The 13,223-nt window shown below is 55.2% G+C and overlaps 1 protein-coding gene across 3 annotated transcripts in view; it reads left to right on the forward strand.

The window, feature by feature from the left end:
• The window catches only part of IFFO2 (intermediate filament family orphan 2), a 52,024-nt gene that overhangs the window by 21,794 nt on the left and 17,007 nt on the right, over positions 1-13,223 (forward strand). The window lies entirely within an intron of this gene.

A 13,223-nucleotide genomic window follows, 5' to 3' on the forward strand; every position in this document is an offset into this window, starting at 1 on the left:
TGCAGCCACCTGCTGTGTCACCTGCTCGGGAGGATGCTGCCGTATATTGTTAGGTGGAAAAAACGCATTTGAAAACCACATATGGTCGCATCCCATTGTCGTTAAAAACCAATCTCATCAGAAGAGAAAATCTCATAAGAAAAAGTTGGGAAGGATATAGAGCCGATGTTAACCGTAATTCTCTCAGGGAGGGGGATTCATTTGGGTGGGTTTTACATTGGTTTTATCTGGCTTACCTGTTTTTTTCTTTTTCCATTTCTTGTGTAATCATTGTAAACACTCATGCAATTTAAAGCAAGGGGAAAATGAGCAGGTATTTTTGTCTTTTAAAAATTTAAGTGGTTTTGATGTTTTGAGCAGGTATACATGACATCATTCAAAATTAAAAAGATACAGAAGGAGGGGAAATTCTGACACACACTACAACATGGATGAACCTTGAGGATATTATGCTAAATGAAATCAGCCAGGCTGGGCGCGGTGGCTCACACCTGTCATCTCAATACTTTGGGAGGCCAAGGTGGGAGAATCGCTTGAGCCCAGGAGTTCGAGACCTGCTGGACAGCATGGTGAAACCCCGTCTCTACAAAAAATAATTTTTAAAAATTAACTGGGCATGGTGGCTCATGCCTATAGTCCCAGCTGCTCCAGAGGCTGAGGCAGGGGGATTGCTTGAGCCCAGGAGGTGGAGGTGCAGTGAGTTGTGTGATTGTACCACTGCACTCCAGCCTGGGCAACAGAGTGAGACGCTGTCTCAAAAAAAAAAAAAAAAAGAAGAGAAATAAGCTATTCACAGAAGGACAGATACTATCTGATTCTATTTATACAAAGTACCCAGAAGTTGAATCCACAGAGACAGAAAGTAGAAGGGTGGTTGCCAGGGGCTGCGGGGAGAGGGGTACGGGGTACTACTGCTTAACAGGTACAGTTGCAGTTTTGCAAGATGAAAGAGTTCTGGAGAAGGATGGAGGTGATGGTTGCACAGCAGTGTGAATGCACTTAATGCCACTTTAAAAATGGTTAAGATGGTAACCTATGTTATATGGTTTATTTATTTATTTATTTTTGAGACAGGGTCTTGCTCTGTCACCCAGGCTGGAGTGCAGTGGTGCGATCTTGGCTCACTGCAGCCTTGAGGTCCTGGGCTCAAGCAATCCTCCCACCTCAGCCTCCTGAGTATCTGGGACTATAAGCGGTGCCACCACACCTGGCTAAATTTTTTGTAGAGATGGGGTTTCGCCACATTGCCCAGGCTGGTCTGGAACTCCTGGGCTCAAGTGATCCACCTGCCTCGGCCTCCCAAAGTGCTGGGATTACAGGCGTGAGCCACCGTGCCTGGCCTGTTATGTGTATTAAGAAAAGATACAGAGGGGACAGAGTGACAGTTCTACCCCATAATCCCCAGCCACCCAGGTCGCCGCTGAAGGGAACCAGTGTTTTCAGTGTGATGGTGGATGCTTGGTTTCCTTTCTCGTGCCTCTGGGTACAAATGGGCAGTGGCAACTTGGATGGGGCCCCTTCACTCATGGATGGAGGAAGATGCCCCCTGTCCCAGGGCGAGCATTCCCTTCCATCCCTGCTTGCCTGGCACAAGGCAGCCAGTGCCCAGAACTTCCCACGCTTCTTGGGTTGAAGGGATTGAGGATCTGAGGCTGGAGGAGCCAGAGGTCCTGCCCCGGCGAGAGCTCCGGAACTCGCCTCCCCTCTCTCAGAGGGAAGAGAATACTCTTAATCCACTTCTGTGTCCCCAGCACTTGGCTCCTGGGTGAGCACTTGGGAAATGTTTGTTGATTCTGTCCTGGGGGAAGAAGATGAAATGTAAGCCGGCAGCCAGCCTGAGTTGGGCTGTGGGAGATATTCTGGGCTGCCGGGCCTGGGTGTCTCCAGAAACACCCAACGCTCGCTCATGAAGTCTCTCTTGGTGTGAGGTCTTGTGCCAGGCACTGGGACATGGTGCCGAATTGGATACAAGGGAGATGGGACGTCCTCCTGTGTGTCTTGACTGTCGGTGTGTTGCCAAGCATTGGTAGCAGAGGGGGCTGGTTTGGCACCCAGGTACCCTGCCTCATCCCCGGGGCCTTGGCCTGTCTACACAGAGGAACTGCCCTCCAGCTGAGTTACCCATTTTCCATGGCAGGGAGGACAGCAGAAAGGCCGTGTTCCATGACTAATCATAGCTTCCATCTATTGAGCATTTACTGGGAGCTGGGCACTGTGCTAAGTGTGAAACGTGTATTGACTCATTTACTACAACAACCTGGCAAGGCAGGTTCTTCCGTTAGCCCCTGCTCAAAGCTAGGGGACCTGGAGCACAGGCGGTCAAGTGCTTGGCTCAAGGCATACAGCTCAGAAGTGCAGATCCTCTGCCCCTCCTGGCATCCCAGTCTGGGGGGGTCAGGGGTGGGATCTCTGCAGTCAGTGCCTGGGGGCTGGATGACAAGCTGCAGCCTCCCCACAACCCCACGATTTCCATAGCGCAGTGGAGCCAGAAAGAAACAGACAATTTTACAGACCAGAGCAACAAGGGTGCTGTTCTCTCAGACCCTGGAGCCAGTGACAGAGAAGGCGGAGAAGGGACGAGAGCCTCCATTTATTCGGAGCCTGGGTATACCCTCCTTTTCACAAACTGTAGCAGCCTCCAGAGGCAGGGGGGATCTTCATGATGACCAAATGGGGAGGCTTAGGGATTGGAAATCACTTGCCCAGGAGCATGTGGTTGGTACCACTGGGATTTGAGCCTTGTTCTATCCAGCTCCAGAGCTTGGTGCCTTTCTTGCTCACCACGTGCCGGCCCCAGCTCGTTGCCTTGGCAGTGGAGGTGGTGGTGTGCCGAGGCCTTCCTGCACCCTGGGTTCTCTGGCGCTGAGAAATGAGTGCATGGGCAAAGTGGCTTTGTTTCCAGGTCAGTGACTGTGACCCCATGTGTACACATCTGTGCATCTGACCGTGGCACTGTAACCCAGGTGCATTTTCTAAGTGATGTGCTGGGGGTGTGGGCAGGGAGTGGGGCTTATGGAGCCGACGAGACACCATCAGACCATAGAGAGGCTGCCCAGGCTTGGGAGCCGTATGGACCTGGATTTGACCTTGAACAGGTCGTTTCACCTGAGTGTGTATAGTGGGAATGATAACATCCGGCTCACAGAACTGTGGTGAGAATTAGAGATGGTGGGTGTCGAATGATTAGCACCTAATCAGCATTTTACAATAAATGCAAATTCTTCCCTTCTCGTAGAAGAGTGGAGTCTGATGAGAGAGACAGGGAAGTGAAAATTCACAGCCCCTGGATGCCAGTGCGGAAGGAGTGGGTTCAGGACTGGGAACATCAGAATGGGCATAGTGACTTATTCTGGGGAAGTCATGAAAAGCTCCCTGGAGGAGGTGATGAAGGGGTACCGAAGCCTGGAAGAGGCTGGCAGTGGTACTCCAGAAACTTCATGGTGGCCTGCAATTTGCGATGCAGATTTTTCCTCACTGTGAGATGCTGGTTGAGACAATTTCCTCCTTGGAGTGGCCTGGTTTTTTAGGGGTAGGGGGAGTGCCCACGTGGGTGTAGTTTCTAGACAGAAGCAGTGGGAGGAGGGCACTGGCAAGCATGCTGCTTGGGATTATGGGTGTCCACAGAGCTGCAGTTTCTCCAAAGGTGTTTTTTGTTTGTTTTTGAGACAGGGTCACACTCTGTCACCCAGGATGGAGTGCAGTGGCCCGATCCTAGCTCACTGCAACCTTGAACTACTAGGCTCGAGGGATGCTCCAACCTCAGCCTCCCAAGTAGCTGGGACTACAGGCGCGTGCCACCATGCCTGGCTAATTTTTAAAATTTTTTGTAGGGATGGGATCTCCCTATGTTGTTCAGGCTGGTGTTGAACTCCTGGCTTCAAATGATCCTCCTGCCTCAGCCTCCCAAAGTGTTGGGATTACAGCTGTGAGCCACCATGTTCAGCCTCTCCAAAGTTGTTTTCAATAAGCAATACCAAGAGGGAGTGATGCTGGGAACCTGGGCAAATATAGACAGGAGGGAATTGGACAGGTGGCTCAGAAAACAACTGAAACCTCAGATTGGCATTGGGGCAGGTGACCCGGGGGTTCCCTGGGCCCCATGTTGCCCAAAAAAGCCAGCAGCTGGCCTGGGTGAATACCCTTAAATGCCTTGTGTGTGTTGGAAGGTGCCATGAGACCAGCTGGGCTCTCCTGCCCTGGACCCACCTGCTGCCACAGTGGCCCTTGTTAGGACAGATCTCAAAGGGCTGGGCATGCCCATTAGTTCCTGGGGTATGTCTATGGGGTGTGGACGGCGAAAGCAGGGTTTTCAGTGGGTTTTGCTGACAGGGGTTCTGTGGCATTAGCATCTGGCTTCTTTCCTTCTGCCACCCTGTCCCCTTGTACTGCCAGCCACCCAGCCAGGTGAAGGCGGCATCTAGCTCATTATCATGACTATCAACAACATGACTGTTATGCAGACAGTGGCTCTGGGGTCAGATGGCCCTGGGTTCAAGTCTGACCCCCTCACTTACGATGTGGTCCAAGAGCATTCTCCCAGCCTCTCCCCACCTCTCTGAGCAGCTGTCATTGGGAGGTCGTGAGGATGAGAATGACACCAATGGCATGCTCATGGTAGACCAGGCAGTATTCTGGGCACTTTTCATATGCTATTCCATGGAATGTGGGCAAAACCCCTCGGAGCTGGGAGGTATTACCAAGGCCCAGAGAGGGTCATAGCTTGCTCAAGGTCACAGAACTGCAAGATGGATAGCTGGGATTTGATCCCAGGACCCTCTGGCTCCAGAGTCCCTGCTCCCCTCTCCACTACACACACTGGTTGGAACGCAAGGACAGACGTCTCAGCTGGCTTTTGAGCATTTGTGGTTTGTCAGGCGGCTTTGTGGTCAGTGTAGGATGCTTGTCCAGGGATCATGGAAGTTGTTTTCTGGCTTGGCTGGGTGGGCCCTTAGAATTCATCCAGTTTGACATCATTGCATTACTGACGGGAAAGTGGTGCCAGAGGAGGGGAAGGGACTTGCCCAAGATCACAGAGCCAGCTGGGGCAGAGGCAGGACTAGCTTCAGGACTTCCTGCACAAGGCTGCTGCCTCGTTGCCTGAAGGGGTGTGTGGCTGGGGGGCCGGAGCCCAGTTAGGGGCTTGCCGTTCTTTCCCACTCACCTCTCAAGTCCTGTTGGCTCACCACAGAGAGCCCAGAGACCAGCTAGCTGCCCTGCAAAGGGCCCCTTGGTCACCAGGAAACAAGTGGGGGGAATGTCAGGTGGGGGGAATGTGATGACCCCACACAGCTCATCCCCCCTGCCTGGCGATGGGACTCACTTTCACCTCCTTGCTGGGAAAACTCCTTAGCAACTTGATTTCAGTGCTGCCTCTCTCAGTTGCTCCTGGGTCCCCAGAGGGCCAGGACAGGTTGGAGAAGTGTCCTGGCTGAGGGGGCCCAGACTTTCACCCACCCATTTGCCCCTCCTTCCCCCAGGTGGGTAGAGCCAGGGTGACACCAGTGAAGAGCATGGGCATCATCCGTCAAGGGCACCTGTGTGCCTCACTTGAGCCTGCTCTCCTGATCCGTCCATGAGCCCTACAAGGTGGGATTGCTATCCCCGTTTTACAGAGATGGAGACTGAGGCTCCTAGCTTGAGGTAGGCAGGCCCTCAGGGGATCACACAGAGGCAGATGACTTTCTCAGCTCACCTGCCCTTCCTTCTGCAGAATTGCCTACAACCTTTGACTCTCTAAGGCCTGCAGGGCTCGTGGCAAGCCCTCAGGAACTGTTTATGGAATGAATGAGTGAGGGGCAAATGAATGAATGCATGCTCCCACACCACGCTGCTTCTTCTTCTGGGAGAGGGCACCCAGCGGGTGTCTGCTGTTGAGTGCAGGCTGTCAGAGCCCTGATGGCACCCAGGATAACTCTGGATGGAGTTGGTATCCCTGAGGCTGTCACCACTTCTGGACTCCAAGGAAGGGCCCTATCCAGGGTGTGCAAATAACACTGCAAATATCATGTCCCGAGGGATTTTGGGAGATCCTATTACAGATGGGGAGACTGAGGCCCAGGGCAGAGAAGGTACTTGCTCAGGGTCATGCAGCGAATTAGCAACGCCGCCAGGGCGTGAACCAGGACCTCCTGCTTCCTAGCCCAGTACCCGCTCTTCCACAGGGAACTTCCCTATGGATGTCAGACCCCTCTGCCTCTCCCCTGAGCAGCCTTGCGCAGACCTGGCATGCTGGGATCCCTGGAGGAGGCTGCTGTTTCTGGTTGAAAGCAGCTCTGTGTGTCTGTGTGGGTGGCAGTGTTCTAGGGGCACACTTGATTAGTGGCTTCTCAAACCTGGCCCCCATCCTCAGTGTGCAGCCTGTGCTCCGTCCTGCCCAGGCCATTACTGCCCGCCTGTAATGGAATTGGCTGCCCTGGTTAAGTGTTCGCATTAAATTAATACCTCCTCCGTGGAGACAATCAGTTGGCATTTAATTTGTCTTTCCTTCCGAGAGCTGGAAAGTACAGCTGGGCAGCCGGGCTCTGATGGGCACGTCTGCGAGGCAGCCTTTCCTGGGGATCAGGGGCTCCATGGAGATGGGAGCCGGGAGGCCACAAGAGGTGGTGCCAGGTGTCCCCAGGGGGTGGGGCTTGGGGTAGGCAGGAGGGGGCCTCTTTCATGCACAGGGGCTAGAGCTTATTGGCTGTCCATTTTTGGGGGAGAAGACGGGCTTGCGGCATGCCACGTGGGAGAGGAAGTCAGGAGGCAAGGCATCCACACGTGCATCAGTGCTGAGCTGCCCGGGAGGTGAGCCCTGTGTTAGCAGTGGTGGCGGGATTTCCACATTGTATTCCCAGCCCTGCGCCACTCCCACTCCCTTATCGGATTTTCTTTCTGCCTTAAATATGAATTGTCTGTGGTATTTGAGGGGGATGGTATGCAAGGAGGAAGTTGACTCGGTTGTGGTTTTCAGGTTCTCTAGAAGGGCTCAGAAGAAGCAAGTGGAGGCTGTTGGGGGCACGCAGCCCTGACCCCACCGGGGAACCTGCTCTGGTCTTCCCAATCCATCAGCTTCTACAAAACTGCATTTGCAGAAAGGGCTCCCCTGGTCTACCACTGTGCCTGCAGCCTCTTCCTCCAGCTCAGATATTATTTTAGAGAAGAACAGCTGATTGGGGCCCCCAGGCGTGGCCCTGGCTCTGCTGTGAGGATGCCTCTGTGCATCTGCAGGTGGGCAAACACAGGAGCTAGGGCAGCGCAGAGCTGAGGGGCATTGGCTGGGCCAAATCTGTGGTCTGAGCGGCCGGGCTCCAGCACAGCTCCCTGGCCACCTGCCCCCAGCCCTGCTGCAGTGGGGTGAGCTCCCCGAGGCCAGGGTGGAGCTGAGAAGGTGCCAGCCCTCCACCCGCCGGGAAGGAAGCTGCTCTCTGCCCCCACCTGCCCTCTGCCAGAGGCCAGGCCCACGCTTGGCCCAGAATGAAGTCTTCCACTGAGGGCTCCAGCCCAGCCTCACCTGAGCTCGTTTCCCCTCACCTGAGTGAGTCGGCCTAGGCGTGCCGGCCGCTCGCCTTCCCGCAAGGTGTGGGCCATTTCCACACCTCCCTCCCAACTCTGGAGGTGGGAGGCAGCCATGCACTGTGCAGTTCACATGGAGCTGCTGAACACCCATGGTCTGCTGGGTGCCGGGGTGCTTTTACCCACACCGTCCCCTTCCTGTAGTTCTCACAGCCACCTTCAAAAGGGGGTGGCTGGTTTCCCAACTCACAGAGGGGACAACTGAGGCCCAGAGAGGGTAACTGACTTGCTCAAGATCACGCAACTGGGAAGTGATGGGGCAGGATTTGAACCCGTCTCTTGCTGCCCTGGCGTCTTGGGATGCTCACTCCAGGAGCCCCGGGTTCGTCCCTGGAGGCTTCATTGTCTTGCTGGGCCTGCACCTACTTTCCTCCTGAGCGGGAGCCTCCAGCCTCTTTCTCTGACTGCACAGGAAGTGAAAAATCTGTGAGTCAGCCCCTCTGCTGGTGACTTCAGCTTGGGTTTCCGCCCCTCTGTAGGGCAGGCTTGTCGGTCCCTTTCCTGCGGGTCTGTGTGTCATCTTGAGCTGACGGGAGAGGGGGAGGCACTGGCCCTGAGTGGGGTGGGGGTGGGGACTGGCATAGAATCTGCCCACCCCTTTTCCCCAGAGGCCAGCAGAGACTTCTCGTCCCTCACGTGGTTCCAGTGGTGGCTCCTCAGGAATGCGGAGGGACCACATCTGGCTGGGGTGGTGCTGCCACCTCTCCCTCCTGGCCACCAGCCTCAGAGAGTGCTTGTTCTGCTAAGATGGTGGCCGAGGCCCCCGATCTCAGCTGCTGTGTGCTTTTGTGGAGTCATTTCCTCTCCCTGCACTCTTTGTCCTGACATCCCTGCCTCCCCTCCCTGGCCCAGGGCTATGGGAAGTGGGAAAGGGAAGGTTTCTCCTTCTCCTGCCTGCTTCCTGCCCTGGCCATCCCTCCCCCTGGCCTGGCCTGGCCTCTCCCAGGAGAGGCTCTGGAGCCGAATGGATGAAGCTGAGTGCAGGGGCTATGCTGGGAATTTGCCTCCTGTGAGCCCCTGGGCTGGGATGTTCAGTCTAAGGATGCTCTGGGGGAAAGGAGCTCTGGCTGGAGGCGAGGGCCATCAGGGCACTGAGGAGTAAGTGCAGCTTTGGATTCATTCATCCATCCATCCATCCATCCATCCATCCATCCATCCATCCATCCATCCAACCAATCCATTCGATAAATGTCTGACTCCTTAGCAAGTGCCCAGCCAGTTTTAGGTGCAGGGAATACAGTAGCAAGCACAGGAATGATCATCATAACCAGCTCTCTGGGCCTGCAGAAGGACTGGACCCCCGACCTGAGACCCGGCTCCTGTGCCTGTTTTCCCACCTAGACCAGGGAACTTGCCTCTTGCTTCCTCTTTGCCCCATCTCTGTGCCTGAGACCTCCCGAGATAAGTGCCAGCCCCCGGTGGCGATGGGGAAGGTGGAAGTGGCGGTGACCACACAGTGGAGCCATCACTGGCCCTGGCGTCATGGGACTGGCTCCTTTGGGCGAGAGCTGTGTGCCGTGGGATCCCACAACCATGCCACTGGGGAAGAGGAGATCCTGGGGCCTCCACTGCTTTAAGCTGTGGGGCAAACAATGGAAGTGGATGCGAGGCTTGGGGAAGAGATGACATTTGAGACAAGCCTGGGAGAATGGCTAGGGTTTCAGGAGGCTGAGGAGGAGAGAGGAAGAGGGGAAATGAGTTACCTGACCTCTGAGCCTCATCTGCAACATGGGGACGATCCCCAGGGGAGGGCTCAGCGGGATTTTATAGAGGGAGGTATGAGTGCCTAATGTGGTGGATACCACCGAGAAGGTAATCAATAAATGTCCCTTCTCTCATCCAGCGCTAGAAAAGAGAAGGATTTGGAAGTTTTATGAGCTGTTGGGTCAGGGTGGGCAGGGGCGGCTCTCAGTGATTCAAGCCGTGTCAGCCGTGGCTGGAGTTGTCCATAGGCCCTGGGTCTTCATTTTCCCACTTGTAAAGTGGGGACAGGGTAGCTTTCCAGCCCAGTGCATGTGCAGTATGATGGAGGGGATCTATGGAAAGGCCCTGCAGAGAGCACTGGGATGTGTTTGTCACCTCATTTTCTGCCAGTGGCAGGCCTGTCAATATCCTGGAGTCTTCAAAAGACCAGAAAGGACCCCTCCCCAGCCAACAGAACAGCTCCTGGACTGCTGAGGGAGACTCGAGGAAAATGGCCTTTGTGCCCCAAAAGTGATCTCTTTATGTTCACTCCAGCCTTCCTTCCCCTTTCAGCCTTAAAGGGCCCGGGCGTAGGATTCTGTCAGACCTGGGTTCGAATCCAGGCACTGCCACTTCCTAGGCAGTCTTTGGGCAAGTCGTTTGCTCAGCCATGGGCTGGGGCTGGGAGAGGGGATGGTGCAGGCTGAAAGGAAATGATGTCTGCAAACCGCTGATCCAAAGTAGGTGCACCCGCCTCTTGGTGGCAGACAGCGCCTGGCCTGTCCCTTCCTGCTGCCCTCTTTGTTTCTGTTGGTCCCTCTGCCTGAAACACCCTCCCCACTGAAACCTTACTCTCGTGGGCAGACCCAGGGAAGAGGGAGGGTTGTGCTTGGGAAGCTGGTGTTGAAATCTCTGTGCCAGCAACTTGGTTCACCAGTTCTCAGTTAAGCTGAGTGCTCCCTGGCTCTGGGTGGGTGGGCAGGGAATACAGGTGTCTGGAGTGCCGTAAGAAACACATCGCCCACCTGGCCCTTCACGCCAGTCCTCAGAACGGTCCAAGGACAGAGCTTTTCTGCATTGTCAACACTGGAGCTGGCTGAGCCAGGTTTTCTCCACCACCGCCGGGAGGGATGTCAGGGCGAGCGACAGGCTCTTCAGTCAAGCCAGCTGCTGTCCACATGCGGGGTCTGTCCTCAACCTCCTGGGAGCAGGCCAGCCGGCTGCCTCCCCCGTCTGGCTTTGGAAATAAAAAGCCCATGAAATCATTTGTGCAAGCTCATCCTGGGGATGTGGTATGTGCAGCTCAGGAAACACGATTGAGATGTGGGGTTGGGAGGGTGCAGAACTCGGGGCAGGAAGGGAGAGGTGAGGTGGAGGGGCTGGGTTGTGTGGTCTTCAGAGCCTGGCCACTCGGTGCCATCTGTAGCCCAGCATCACTGGGGAGCTGTTTGCCCCAGCCCTCGCCTGTGGAACCAGCATCTGCATGTTAATAAGATGCCCAGGTGATTGGTATGCACATTCTAGGCTGAGACACGCTGCTTTAGAGACTGGACTAGCTTTGAGTCCCAGCTCCCTGCTTGCTAGCTCTGTGACCTTAGACAAGTTACTTTTCCTCTTTGAACCTCAGCTCCCTCATCTGCAAGATGGGCTTAGTTAGAAATTCTTTCCCCAAGAGGGTTAATAATTCACATTCAAGCCAGTGATGTGTGTGTCCAAGGCAGTGAGCCGGGTGTGTGGGGCCCAGACCGTACCCCCCAGTTAATGGTTGCTGGTGCTGTTGCTGTTATTGTGTCTGGAAAGCCAAAGATCTGGGCTCCCGCTGTCACCTTGGGTGGATTTGGGGCAAGTCTCATTCCCTCTCTGGTCCTCGTTTTCTCCGTCTGTACAAGGGGTCTGTTGGCCCCTGCCTCGCCTTCCTCATGAGATGGTTGCTCAAAGGAAAAGTGAGGGGTGCTGGGCCTCATTCCCAAGGGCCCCTCTGGGGAATGGGGAGTGTCGGGGAGGTGCCCCTGGGTGCCTGCGTCCAAGGGAGGAGCCATGCCATTCTTTATTTTTTGTGCCCTTCTTTGCTACTCCTGCTCTTGCTGCAAGATGTGTTAGCAGGTTCGCTCTAGATGCCAGGCTGCAGCCAGAGGCTTGCCGGGGCTCGCCCTTGCACCTGCCCTGCTCAGCGGCTTTGGAATTGAGTCGCCTTCCCCTCTCTGAGCCGTGTGGCCAGGAGAGATGATTCAGCTCGGGACCTGTGCTCCAGCCTTTATCCCCGAGAGAAGCCCCAGATGCTCTGTGCTCCTGGGCAGGGATGGGGTGGCCTGGGAACTTTCCCCCCATTGTGATTCCTGTCCCCAACATGGGGCCTGCTCTTCTCGGTGAGAGGTGGCCTGGGACCGGACTCCTAGCCTTGCTCCTGATATACTGGGTGATCTGGGCAAATGGCTTGACCACTCGGCCTCAGTTGCCCCATCTGTACAATGAGGGGAGGTTCAGTGAGATGGTCCTGGCTGGATTAGGCCCTTAGGTTCCCTCCCTGCCCCCTGTTAGCTTCCTCTGTGCCCTCCAGCCCTGGCAGGAATCCCAGCCCCTTGCCCTCCAGGTCCGGACCCGGGAGCCCACGCAGATCTCAGCCTAGCAGCTAATGTTGGGGCTGGGAAAGGCTGGAGAAAAGGGGGAGAGGGAGAGAGTGTGTGTCCTCCAGGAGCCCTGGCCGGGGCTGTCTCCTGTGGGAGAGAGGAGGAATTTTCCTCTGTGTGTGCAAACAGTATCCGTTTTCTCTTGTTTCCAAAAGCCGGTGACGTAACCGGCTCTCCACCCCTCCCTCCCCTCTGGCCTATTTTTAGCTGGCCCCGACAGCATCCTAAAAGGGTTCCAGACTGCCCTGCTCCGAGGCCATGTAGGGAGGGTAGCAGTGGGGTGAGGAAGGAGAGAAGCTCCTCTGTCTGTCCCAGGATGGACAGACATCCGAGGAGGGAAAGAACCTGCCCCCAGCTTCCTCCAGGGAGGGAGGAACTCTGTTGGAGTAGCTGGGTTAGGGCCTTTAGGCTTTGACAGTTCCTGGGTCTATGAGGAGCTCCGCAAGGGGATTCTGAACAACCAGTCTGGAGCGTCCCCACCTGGGTTTCAGTCCTAGTTCCACACTATCTCACCCTGGCCTTGGGTTCAGCTTGTGCCTCTGGGCCTTGCTTTCTGCACCTGGGGATAATGACGGTGCCTACGTCATAGGTTGTTACGAGGATTGAATTAACTTCATGTAGAACAGTGCCTGGTACAAAGTAAGTCCCAGTGAAGGTGGTTCTGGAATTGGTATTATCATCCAGTCCCAGGGAACTGCTCCCACCCCTTCCTGCAGTTAAGGGCGGGGGTCCACTGAACCCTCCTTTGCCTTCTCCCCTCCCGCCCTCGTTTCCTATTCAGCTTCGGGCAGTACTCGTGTCAAAGTAGTGGTGTGGAAGCCCTTGGAACAACAGGGCTTGGCACATAGTAAACGCTAAATCAGTGGGAACTGTATTTATTGAGTTTTGTTTCAATGTAATAAAACAGCCCCACCTGCTGACTCGCTGTGTGTCTTTGGGTGAGATGTTTATTTAACCTCTCCGAGCCTCAGTTTCCACTTCTGTAAAATGGAATGATAACACCTACGTAGGAGAGATCTGTGTTGGTTTGGGTAGGCTGTCGGGCATCGCAATGCTTAGCACAATAAAAGTTTGTTTCTTGTGGGTGCAAAGAACAGCCTGAGAGTGGAGCTGGCTGCAGCCTGGCTCCTAAGGACTGGCTTTGCTACTGCATCTTGCAGCAACAACAGGAGCAGCAGTGCTTGCACAGCACTTTACAGTTTGCATGCAGGCAGGGTGGTGGTCCCTCCCACCTCTGTCTTCACGAAGTGCTGGGCTCATACCTTAACGTGGCACTTGTCACCACCACCTGATACTCTGGTTATATGTCAGCCTGGCTGTCCTCTCACACCACCTCCCCTAGGCGGGGAGCTCCCAGAG

This window comes from Gorilla gorilla, chromosome 1, assembly GCF_029281585.2.
Source record: "Gorilla gorilla gorilla isolate KB3781 chromosome 1, NHGRI_mGorGor1-v2.1_pri, whole genome shotgun sequence".
Classification (NCBI taxonomy): Eukaryota; Metazoa; Chordata; class Mammalia; order Primates; family Hominidae; genus Gorilla; species Gorilla gorilla.